Genomic DNA, 13,913 nt, shown 5'->3' with positions numbered 1-13,913 from the left:
TCCGTACACCTAAGCACATGATAATCTTCGACGATCAATATAAAATCAAGAAATCACATATTGCTTTAAACTGACATGTTTACTTATAGGTCTACTTATATTTTATCACTATTATCAAGCAAAACGATTAAAATCAATTCGAAACTCGAACAAATCGTGTTAAAATAGAACATGTTTTGAATCAAAATCCGTACACAGTTTTTTGTCTGAATCAAAATCCGTACACTTTTGAATCGAAATCCGCACACACGCGATTAAACTGGATTAAAGTCCATACAACAATAGATCAAAATCTGTATAGATATAGAAGTACAAAAATGAACATCTTTTATTTATAATTTATCTTAAAATTTACGAATAAATATATTTTTAGGATCAATTGGTTCCTAAAGTTCAACACGGTTTTCTATTTTTTTATATCAGCTGAAATAGAGCAATTTTCGTAGCGTTTCGTAATAACCGGAGCGCCGGAACCTCTCGAAGCTTCCCGGTGCGACTTTTCCTTGCGCACCTAAGTCACAGCTCCTTCGGAATTGTTTGCCGTATATTTATACTTGTTTTCTTCCGTTATATGCTGAAAACAAGAAGAAAATTCAACAATGTATGCATGATACACACGATGTACGGATTTCGATTCAAGCAATTACCGAGAATCAAAATCCGTACGGCACAGTTTTTGTTGAATAAATACAATTTACACTATTTACCAAACAATATACAGCTCGAAAATGACAAAGACTTACCTTTTCCATCAATTTCAAAAAGATTCACAGAGTAAAACACTTTATCCCACTTGAAAATCGTTTTTATCTGAAGAACGTTTCCTTAGTAAATTCTCTAACGATACAACGAAATGACAACTGACGCCGATACACGATTGATTTTTCATTTTTAATATTTTTATTTCATGGCCTACTGGCGCATAGTTTAATTTAACAGAAGGCCAACAGCTCAACGGACATGTACATGTAACTACCATATGAATTTTCATTTTTATAATGCTAAAAACTGAAGAAAAACATCAAGGTGCACGGATTTCGATACTGTACGGGTTTCGATCCAGCACGGTATCTTTCATAACAAAATATTAATTAAAAAAAAATTCCCGATTTTATCACTTTTTCTATTTGATCAACCCAAACATCATCAAGGGGGTGATATAATCGGGTGATCACTGTATTGACATTTTTGATATTTTTTACCTTTCTGAGATTTTTGAAATATTTGACATTTCTGACATTTTCGGCATTCTTGACATTTTTGATATTTTTGAAAATTTTTACGTTTTTGATGTTTTTGACACTTTTGTCATTTTTGACATTTATACTATTCTTGATGTGTTTAACATTTTTGATATTTTGACACTATTTTCAGTATTTTTGACATTTTTGATATTTTTTAATGTTTTGACACTTTTGCTATTTTCAACATTTTTTGACATTTTTGACATTTTTGACATTTTTGACATATTTGACATTTTTGACATTTCTAACATTTTTGACATTTTTGACACTTATGGCATTTTGGACATTTCTGCCATTTTTAGCATTTTTGACATTTTTAGCATTTTTGACATTTTTGACATATTTAACATTTTTGACATCTTTTAAATTGTTTGACATTTTTGACATTTCAGACATTTTTGACATTTTTGATATTTTTGACATTTTTTACATTTTTGACATTTTTGACATTTTTGACATTTTTGACATTTTTGACATTTTTGACATTTTTGACATTTTTGACATTTTTGACATTTTTGACATTTTTGACATTTTTGACATTTTTGACATTTTTGACATATTTGACATTTTTGACATATTTTACATTTTTGATATTTTTAACATTTTGTACATTTATAACATTTTCGACATATTTGACCTGTAATGAAGTTTTTGACATTTTGGACAATTTTAACGCTATTGATACTTTCGATGTTATGTCCCTCGTTTATCCAATTTTTTTTCCACAACATTTATTTGACACAGCACAATACAAATTAATGTTTGTGTTAATTCAATTGATGAAAAAAATCTGAAAAAGTCTAGCCAAAATATTTGGACGAAGAGCTTAATGTTCGTTCTTTTATTTTTGACTTCTACATATTACATCGGGATAATAGTTGTTTCTTAAGTAAAATTTTTTAAGAAATACGATGAAATTACTAAATTTAAAATAAAAATGGCTGCATTTGCCGCGAATGAAAATATACAAAAACTAGGAGAAAGGCGAAAAACTATCTGGCAACACTTCCGGTAAAAAAAGTATTCCTTAGTTTATTCTATTTAAAACTCATCTATCAGTATTTTAGTAAAGAAAATAGAGAGAACAAACAATACGTTATTTTGCATTTTTTTTTTGTTCCTGGAAATCAGGCGAAAATCGCAATGTCAAATTGTGGAGTCATACAAGAATTTTTGAAAAATAATCTAATAAAGAAAAAATGGGCGGTATTTTTTTGAGTAGGCTAGTGATAATAATAATTTATTATTTTTCAACATTCATTTGAATATACCTACATCTATTTTTATTGTTTTTTGCCTTCTTGATCTTATTTATTTTTTGTCTACGTTGAACAACCCCCGGTCGCTTTATTCACATTGTGTCTTGGCTGTCAGTCAGTGTAGAGTGTTTGATCGTGGTTCGTACCTGTCTCATTGTTTTTCACGGCACCCTAGAAATGACTGCAAGATTTTTCTGAAACTGCAATATTTTTCAACTTAAATTTAGATTGAATAGAAAGAATAACTATGGACGATTAAATTTGTTGACTTGAAAAACACCTAACGTCTAGTAAACAACGATGATATGAGTTTTAATGTAAGCGAAATTCTGATCCTAGTTCGTGCCATGTTGATCATGGTTCGCGTCATTTATGATCTAAATTCGTTCTTATAAAAACTAGAAGTGGAGCATTGGAGATTGAAGTAATACACGTAATGTGAGCGCATTTTGGTGTAAAATACAGTTATATTCCTAATTTATCTACTTAGCAGTGTGAAAAAAACTTGTGCATAAGACTACCCAAGAAACAATTTCAATGCATCTTAATCTTAAACAAAAATTATTCTAGTTTTATCAGAGCAGTCCAGAAGCAAAACTGATTTAAGTGTGGATTTTAACACTACTGTTTGGATTCAAGGAGCAATTAATCCCAATAAAGCTTTGAAAACATTTTGTAGGATCTGCCGTTAAATCTATAATTTTTAAAATCATATTAGACTTACAATAGAACTTATCCAGGCAGTCAAGTATATTGAAAATCTAATCCTATAGAAATCATTAAAACTTTATACTTAACTCTTACAAAGATATTTGTTTCTATCGTTAAAACCGTTAAGGATTGAAAAATGATATTTTAAACCAATCATGCAACCTTTTGTACTATTCAGGACAAAACTTATTTTGTTCATTTGTATTTTTAAATGATACAGCCGAGTACGTTTACAATGTCAGATAGATGGAAAAAAATAAAATCAAGCGGTCATTTTAAGCGTAAAATTAACAAAAATTACCATAAGATCCTTTCAACAGCCGTGGATAATCAGAGTATTCAAGGAATAGTGAATCAAGTGTTTCATGTGACTACAAATGCGACAGAACGTAGTGAACCGCTTAAAAACCACATTTATTCTACTCCAAGCCTTCATTTGCCAAGAGTTAAATGTAACGAAATCGCGTCAAATATTCCACAACAAGACGAATTACCATTTTTTTCAAATGAGGAAATAACAAACGAGCTGTTGTATACGGATCTTCAAAAATGGGCAGTTTCGTTCAACATCAGGCAAAACGCTTTGAAGGATCTAATGCTGATTCTCAACAATAGATTACCCAACGTCTTCCCAAAAGACCCTCGGACGTTTCTCAAAATTGACGAGGATATTCAAATACAACCAATGGGAGATGGCCAATATTGGCATCATGGTTTTGCAGAATGCCTTAAACTAGTTTTTTCAGCAATTCAACAATTCACGCATATCTCAATAAAAGTAAATATTGATGGATTACCAATATATAATAGCTCCAAAGAAGAATTTTGGCCCATTCTCGCTAGTATTGAGGAAGCTCCAGATGTTCAACCTATGGTATTAGGTGCTTATGCTGGTCAAAGCAAACCCAAGGAAGTGAACCAGTTTTTAAATCCTTTCGTTGAAGAGATGAAACAAATATTAACCGAAGGAATTATTATAAATGGTCATAAATTGAGAGTCTCCATCCGGTGTTTCATATGTGACTCACCTGCAAGAGCCTTCGTTAAAGGTAAAACATGTGACAAAAAGCTGAAATTACTAGACACTATTAACGTCGACGCAATGCAGACGATTTTTTTGCGCGGATTTATATACCAAGTAAAAAACACAATAATAATAATTCGCGTAGTTTCGATAATTCGCAGGACAAAAATCCGCGTAAAAAAAACGATTGCATTCAATTAAATATGTAGTTTTTTTTATCTAAATCCTGCTACACTTCCGTTTCTAGGAGTTGCAAATTTCAACAGCCAAAATGGTTGTCAAAAGTGCGAAATAGTTGGAGAATATTCGTACTTATCACACACTAATTATTTTCCTCAGAAGCCTGCCGCAAAAAGGACAAATGTCGGTTTCCGAAAGAAGCAATATGATTCACATCATAAATGCGATTCACCTTTACTACAACTTCCAATCGACATGATTAAAGATTTTCCGGTCGGCGATTCTCTTCACCTCATCGACCTTGGTTTGATGAAAAAATGTCTACTTGGTTGGCGCGACGGAAAGTTTGGCAATTATCGGACCAAATGGAGTGCAAGTGATATTTCAAGCATAACAAGAAAATTACATCAATTAAAAATGCCTTTAGAAATTCATCGTGCAGTACGTGGGCTTGACTGTCTCGCTCACTGGAAAGGGTTAGAGTTTCGTACTTTTTTGCATTACATTTCGATAGTAGTGCTTAAGGAACATCTACCCTCTGACGTGTACGAACATTTCTTAGCACTTTTTTGCGGGGTGACAATTTGTTCTTCGAATGAATATGGCTATTTGCTTGATGTGGCTCACAAATTGTTGCTGCATTACGTGGAATACTATGGAGACATTTACGGAGAAGACTATATAACGAGCAATGTACATAATTTGAATCATTTGGTAGATGATGTTAAACGTTTTGAAATATTGTCCAAATTCAGCGCATATCCGTTCGAAAACAAACTTTACAAACTAAAAAACTTCATCCGTTCTGGAAACCGGCCGTTGGTCCAACTGGCAAAGCGCATTGGCGAAGCAAATAAATTTTGCGAACCACCACAGTCAATTGAACACTCGTATCCAAGTTTGAAAACACCAATAACCGAGAAGAATGGAATAAATCGTTTCGCACATATTCAACTTTTTGAATTTTCTTTGAGAAATGATTTTGTTAATAAGTGGTTTTTAACTCAAAAAAACGAATTGGTTGAAATGATCTACGCCTTTAAAAACGATGAATTCGTGATAAGTGGCAGACCTTTGAAAACCTTAATTTTTTTTTTCACAACACCAATCCGATCATCCTTCCTACATATCTATGTTGCATCTCTCCAGTATAATGAACCAAGAACTTTTCGTACCTCTGAGATCAAATGCAAAATGATTCCTATTCCACATGGATCAAAAGGAGATATTGTATTTATACCGCTGTTGCACACTTTATAATAGTAGAATTCTTCTGTTTATTGTCAGTCACTGAAATACATTCAAACAATTACAACTAAAATAACATGTTTTCTTCGTCATACAAAACAAATAACAAGTCGAACTCAGGTAGATTCATTCAGTGGCAAAGGAACGTTATTCGTGTCGTTTTTTTCAGTGTTACCATCAATAGCTCTATTTTGAACTTTATATTTTATGTTTCTTGGTCTGTTCCTATGCTTTGATGCTTTCATTGAAGCATTTACTCTCTGTTTACTATTTTTAATTATTCTTTTAAAAAACATATCGCAATCCATTTCCGAAAAATCCCTGTCAGCTAGCATAACTAACTTAAGAAACAGCGCACGAAATCTCTTGAAAAACTTTAAAGCGATTTTACTCGTTTCAGTTACCTTGCCAGGTTCGTTTACTCCGGACTGATTCATTCCAGTTGGTCTCGAATTTCCGGTCCAGGAACATTGCAGTAGAAATGGACGTGTAAGGAAAAAATCGACCAGTTTATAACAACTGTCCATTCCGTTTGCTTTTCCACTAGTGCCGCATATAAAGCTCATATTTCTTATATATTTTTGCATAACACAATCATCTTTCAGGCTCTCTTCGAGCAAGTTGAGTTCCTCAAGAGAACGTATTGGATCTACTGTATTCTCCAAACCAGTGGTAGAAACAAATGGTACTTGGTGAGCTACACCTTCACTCAAAGCTGCAGACATGTATTCTACTGCAGTCATAAGTTTCGCCATAACTTGCATGATCTTCGACTGGTTTGCCAAAATCAGATTAAGATTTTGCAGCACAGCAGTTGCAACAGCACTATCCGTTGTATTGTCGTGCACCATTTCAGGCTGCAGGTATACGACTTGAGCAGGATTCTGTGTAATGCTGTCTGCAGACTCGGACAACACGATCGGTTCTAAGCTTAGACCTGTTCCCATCTGAAACAAAATGAAAATCGCTGTATATGCTACCTGAAAGTTACACAAAAATTTTTACTTACCTCTTCATTATTAAGAACAAATATTTCATCGGCAGTCTGCTGCTCAGCGTATGCATTGAGATCTACGTTTGCAATCGTTCGTGTGTTTGTTGTCAACTGTTGTCGTCTTTTGTCAGGAAGCCGGGTCGTGCTCACCTCGTCCATCTCCGTATCAGATTTATTTTCCATCTTGTTCAGCTCTTCGCAGGCCTCTTCGTACGTTTTCAACTGTCTTTTTTTAATGCAGTTGATTCGCTGCCAATTATCAGCGGGTAGGGAATCCTCCTGGAGTGATAACTTTACTACTTTATGTTTTTTCGGCCAATGTAAAATTCCATCCACTTCCCATCCACTGGGAACGATGCTCAAGCAACTCTCCCCTCCTTCAATCGTCTGCACAATTTTGAATGGCATACTGTAATTGTTACAAGTTTCGATGAGGTGTAGATGATACAAATAATTTTATAATTCTTACTTTTTGACGAGAAACAAATCCGGTGAACATAAACAGTAAGCAATTCTGACAACTTTGCGCGACGCGGTCGGAATTGCTGTCTTCATTTGACTTGAAGCAGCGCTGCCAAATCCAAAAGGTTTTTTTCACAAGACTGTTGGTTTAACTGAGGAGAAGGAATGCTTAAAAAGGTTCTTACAAAGATGACGTAAATGTTAATCGCCTTTATGCGATTTTTTAAGTGCAAAGTTCAAACCTAGTATACTTAAAGAGAGAAAAGCAACTCCAATTGCACTTAATATACTGGCGTCCATTAATTAAATAATTTTCACCTCACGAAAAATTCATGACTTGGAAAATAAGAAAAAAAATTGTTCGGAAAACAATACGGCATCATTTTTTATCAATTCTTTCTACCAAAAAACTGATGGATCACTTATTTGACAAACTTTTATGGATGTCATTCATAGTTTGTATTGAATATCATTGTAAGACTTGATTCGGTGTTTAGAGAATAATTGATAGTTTCTTGAGGGGATTATCATTTTTCGTCCTACTTCACTAGATTTTCACGAAGAAATGCTGTTCGCATGGTTATTTAGCTCTAAGTCAAAGTTTTACTCATTTCCTGATAATGAAATGGAGATCTTTCAATTGATGAATTTTCCATGAGTGAAAAAATGCTGAATAGTGCTGTGGAATTCTATATTTACAGAAAAATTATATTAAACTTAGTATCGGTAAAGATAAAAATACGGCTTCCAAATTAATATTTTGTTGATATCTTTAGTGTTAGCTCTGTGGCTTCTTAAAAACATTGAAAGAGAAAGTCGCCAAAACTAAATTGTTTTTCTCGGCTCTCCTATGGGATTTAACAACAGCTATAAAGCTTGATACATCATGGTCAGTACTTTTTAGCATACAGACGGTATTAACAGAGGTTCTACCAACCTCTCATAGAATGGGCCCTTCTGGTTTTGAGGCATGCTTTATAGAATTTTATTAGTGATTTCAAGAAATTAAGAGCTTATTTTTGGTTTTAGCAGTATGGTTTGAGTAATAGCTTCAGGAATTCGAAAAAACTTCAAATGTTACTTGGGTATAGATTTTTCACGACGTTCTTGCTGAAACTCGTAGGTTAAAAATAAACAATTCGCACTGCCTCTAGCGGTGATTTCGTGAAACTGCTAAGACGAACCACGAGCATTTGTAGTGCCAACCAAGATCAAAAAACCAATATTGTTCTAATAAAATAATTCACAATCGGAGATTTTTTTCTATGATAAAAAGTTTCAATCCTGGTAAAATATAGATGGATCGATGTTTTAAAATTAATTTGAAGTTTTACATCACTGTTTTGGTGGAGACATGGCAGTCAAATTTATATCTTTTATTAGTTTAATTATCAGGGTTTGTTGAAGTATTTTTTTTCAAAGATCAAAGATATGCATTGTTAAAAAAATAGAAGAATCTTTGAAAATTAATTTCATTTAAAATCTCTGACTATTCAATGGTATATCGATGGTCGAGTTAATAGCACGAACCAGGATCAGTTTTTGCATAGCGCGAACCACGATCAATCACCCTACTTGTTACTTTTATAATCGTTGGCTTACAAAGCAAGGGTTTTAAACTCTGGATTGCGGAACATTTTTCATGGTTCATTTCGAACTCGGAATAGCCAGCGAGCTCCCCGGACCTGAGCCTCATGGATTTTACTGCGGCGTGCGGTTAAATTCAAGGGTGAACATGTTGGACTTGACCAGTGAATTTTCAAAAAGTAACATGTTTGTAAGTGAAAGGAAATGAATTTGAAATTAAATGTTTTTGTTTTGATAAATTCATCTGATTGATTCGATCAAGTACACTGAAACTTTTAGTCGTATTTAAAATTGAATCACGAAATTTAAATAAATTCTAGTGCGGCGAATGTGGCACAAATTTGACCTTTCCTACTTCGTAGAATTTGTGTTCACACAAAAAAACCGGAAGTAAGTCATATATACAAATTTTTTTTTGTTTTTAAATTTACTGTTCAGATTACGGTTTTTCAGATTAATCGTGGTAATAGCCTGAAGGTGTAACCAGCAACCAAACTTACGATATCGAACTCACAAATCAAATAATACTGCCGTTTGAATTGACACACAGATTGCACACACTCATTAAGCCTGTATCAGACTAACCGTTGCAGCGGTCAACCGCTACCGTTTCGTTCTTTTTCGACCAATCAGAACACAGCGGTCGACCGTCGCTTGTTGTTGTTGCAAAAAATAGAATCTTTTCTATTTTTGCCGCCGACCGTTCCCAACGGTTGCCGGCTGCTGTCATTGACATGGCGAAGGCAAACGAATCTCTTCACACCTACACAAGATCACATATAGAGACTTGACAAATGAAAATGTGTGCTTCTCTTTTTGGCACACACGACAGCCAGTCAAAACATTGATAGCACCGGCAATGCTGGTTGGCGATGTCAATTTTCGACCAACGCACACTGGCAAAAATGAATCCAAATTCCCACTAATTAAAAGCCGCTGGGCTGGACACCTTAAATATAGCATTCCTTATGTAAAATTGGCCAATAAATCGATAGGTGATATTTTCATTCTGTGCAGGGCACGGGAAAGGGTCTATGTTTCCAAAAATACGCAAAAATAGGGTTAAAAGAGGCGGAAAAGACCATTTACCGTGCCCTGTCGAAAATGAAACCATCGCCAATCAATTTGTTGACCAATTTTACGTAAGAAATGCTATATTTAAGGTATCCAGCCCAGCGGCTTTTAAGGTGAATCGGGACGTGGTCGCGATCAACTCGAATTTTGCAATCGAATTTTTTCTTGATTTATGAAGACTACGTACATGAAACTTTGATCAATTGTTTTCACAACTGTTGCATGCCTGAAGTAGCAATTTGAGTGCTGTTTATTTAGTGGAAGCCGATTTTTTTACGATCAAAATACAGAAGTAAAAAGAACTCTAACCTCAAAATTGTATAGAAAAAGACCACAATCCCGATTCACCTTAATTAGTGGGAATTTGGATTCATTTTTGCCAGTGTGCGTTGGTCTAAAATTGACATCGTCAACCAGCGTTGCCGGTGCTATCAATGTTTTGACTGGCTGTCGTGTGTGCCAAAAAGAGAAGCACACATTTTCATTTGTCAAGTCTCTATATGTGATCTTGTGTAGGTGTGAAGAGATTCGTTTGCCTTCGCCATGTCAATGACAGCAGCCGGCAACCGTTGGGAACGGTCGGCGGCAAAAATAGAAAAGATTCTATTTTTTGCAACAACAACAAGCGACGGTCGACCGCTGTGTTCTGATTGGTCGAAAAAGAACGGAACGGTAGCGGTTGACCGCTGCAACGGTTAGTCTGATACAGGCTTTAAAGTGGTGACCGTCGCTGGATGCCAACAACGGTTCGACCCGAGCTTGCGGTCACCGCAAGGCTTATTGTTGGGATCAGCGTTCAGCAATCGGCGACCGATTCGTGGTGGCCTGCAGTTATGCAAGCACACATAAAACCGCCTTAATTTTCAGGATATAAACACCTATTATGCATGGTCTCTGCGAATGCGAATGTGCGACTATCTGATTGTGAAATTAAGCGGCAAATCCAACTGTTTGTTTTTACCTGCTATAAATCATGTAGGTATGTGGTTTTTTCTTTAATATTCAACAAGACTCGCGGAAAGCGAGACTCACGAAATTGATTTAGAACTCGTGGCTCGATTACACACGACAGCAGCTAATACAGCAGCTCAGAGCTCAGCATGGTTATCGACATTTCGCACTGTTCGCGTTAGAACCGATTCCGCCGAAAACATACAGTAAATTCCCTCTGTATTGTATTCGGATATGCACCCGACCTTTGTTTTGTCACGAAGCGTGCGGTCTAATGTGTTTAGTACCCCGCGGCTCCAGCAATTCGTTCACTTCTCATTAGGCCCATAATCATATTATTGGAATCGACAACTCACAATCAGGATACTACCTATATTGAAATTAAAAGAATTTGATTGCTATTATGAGTACCGTACAACACTAGCTGGTGCATTAGAATGCATATGAAAGGCATGTTGTTGAAAGTGTGTTTTTGCGATTAGTTCAATTAGCTAGTATTAGATGTTCTTTTTTCTAATCCATTGTTGTTTGGGCGGTCTTTAGAGCTATTACAAATTTATCTAAAGCTCATATCGGCACAGTTTGGACATGTGTGCTTACAGCTTCAGTGTTGTACTAGATGAAATAAAATGAGATAGTTATCTGCCCTTGACTCAAGGAGTCCCAACTGCAATCGCCGGCAAATCACAGTCAATCTCTTCGATTGCATTAACTATCAAGCACGGAATTTGTCTTGATTTTGTTCATCCTTCTCCAGTTACTTTGCGCTTGTCTGAACAATATGCGTTTTCTAATCCCACTAGAAAACAGATTCAAAACAAAAAGTATCAACACGAACACACGAATAGTTTATTGTTAAGCTTTTATTCAACTGCTCTGCCGCGTATGCAAAAAAAATTATTTAGAAGTGTCGCTTTTGGTAAATAAATCGAAACTACCGATGGATTAACCCTTCTTATTATTTTTGTCTTATTTCACACACCAAATTATTCTGCTAGTAAAACTATTATCCTCGCTGAATCAAACATTTTCTTTTTATTTGTAACATCCTTGAAACTCTGGAAATGGTTGCTCAAGTTCGCTTTTTCCACCAGAAATAACGTTTTCGAATGATATCTCTGAGGCCAAGAACGAGTAATGTATGGTACATCGATTTCTCATTTTTTGTAGGTATAACAGATAATTTATGTAAAAAGCAGTATAAAATATTCTCAGGTTAATGATACGAAAATGTTTTCCAACATTAAAATGTATATATACACAATAAATAAAAAAAATATGTTAAAATAAAACTGAATTCACGTTGTGGTGACGTTTAGGTCAATTCATCATCGCCTAGGACATTGTTGCAGTTTCGTTATTTCATTATTTACGCAAATAGTAGTTCTTATCAGTGCTATCTTTTTGGGATGGGTTACGAACAACCAAGGGAAGATCGGAAAACCGACGATTTGTTGGTCGTATGTTGACAGGAAAGCGGGTGATGTTGTCTTACCCGCTACATCCAAGACGGCAGCCCCGTTAAGAGATCAGGCATAGACAATATTTTATATAGATTGTCATCGAAAGTATGAACGCACAAGTTGGACCGAAGAAATTCTTTTGCCACGTTATTGGTAGTGAACTTCGTGAATGGCCATCTGTAGCACTCTTTTTGAACGTCTGAAAAATCGGAAGCACTCCTTGAGACACCTCGATGGTGAGGCCTGCTCTCAGATCAACCACATGCTGATCGACGGCCAGCACTTTCCAGATGCCATCGATGTACGAGACCTGTTCTTTCGAGGGGCCAAACAACATTCAGGTTACTTTCTCCTGGTAAACGAGATCCGCGCCTAATGTATTTTGATCGAGAACGTCTGAACATTCAGAGGTTTTCAGCAGAAGAAGTTGCTGCAAAGTACACTCGGAAAGTTGATGGACGTCTCGAAGAACTTGTTCAAAGCGGACCTGAACGAGTAGGGAGAGTACATCAACGGTCAGTGAAACACAGACATAACAGTGGGTACCACACTTAGTGAGTGGTTCTTTGGTGAGTATCTAGAGGTAACAGAAGAAAAAACCGAGGCTACACAAACACACAATCACAAAATCGTGTGAGTGTGATGCGTAATTTATGTGAGAAATACCGAGAAACTAGAGCTTCCTAAAAGAAGCTTCACCGATGTAAAAACGTGAACATTACGATTGAGTTCCTGGAGGCGGAAAAATACTCCACTAGACACGATATATGGAGCTTCTTTAGTTCAACGTAATCAGAAACCGAACCGTGCTAGTTCCTGCCATTTGTTACAACAGGGAAATAAACCGGACCACCGCAGATGGAGTTGGAAAAAGTATGCAGAGAGATGAAGATCTTGCAACATTACGATCCGGAACTAGACTCTCTGATTATTATACACAGACTTCGCAGCCAACTGTTTAGTTAGTTTAGTAACAATCATTCCCGAGCCTAGACTGGCCTAATCCTCTTATATTTCGCAAATGAGATTCTCTCCCGCATCATGTTTCATAGACTGAGGCCTTCCCATGAAGCCTTTGTAAACGAAAACTAAAAACGTGTGTCATAACCGTCGAAGCTAAATTCTGAATAATCCTGCGATAACTGCCTTCGCGTCCGATGAAAACGAACCCGCCGAGACCGAATTTAGCACCACTTCTCGAATGTAAGAATACAAGTAATGAACCAAACAGCCTAATGTAGTTCTACGTCAATGTTGCGGTCGAGCTTTTGCATACAACCCTTGTGGTATTTTTAACAGATACCCGCTGTCCCTGCTTATTTAAGACTGTCTTAGTCGCCATCCACTGGTCGTATGATTGGTTGAAGCAAAAATAGGCTCTTATATAACCCCCCCCCCCCCTCGACGCGAAATAACAATTTGTTGTTTAATTGAACATAAAATAATATGCTAATCGCATCTCTGTGCTATCCCGACAGTGGGGATAAGGCGTTTTTCTGATATCACATTGAAAATATATTTGTACACTGAAAATTTGACGACTTACATAATTGGTTTGCTCTCATCCCCGAACGTTTCTGTGTTGTCAAAATACGGCAACTTTTCATTGGAGGAATATACCTACCAAGGATGGAAAAAATCACTCACTCGGAGAACCACTTCCAATTTTTTATCGCATGGAATCCTTTTGTTAGTTTTATTTTAACAACAATGATA

Source organism: Wyeomyia smithii, chromosome 2 (genome assembly GCF_029784165.1).
Source record: "Wyeomyia smithii strain HCP4-BCI-WySm-NY-G18 chromosome 2, ASM2978416v1, whole genome shotgun sequence".
NCBI lineage: Eukaryota > Metazoa > Arthropoda > Insecta > Diptera > Culicidae > Wyeomyia > Wyeomyia smithii.
The sequence above is the reverse complement of the archived record's forward strand: the minus strand, read 5'-3'. Positions refer to the sequence as shown.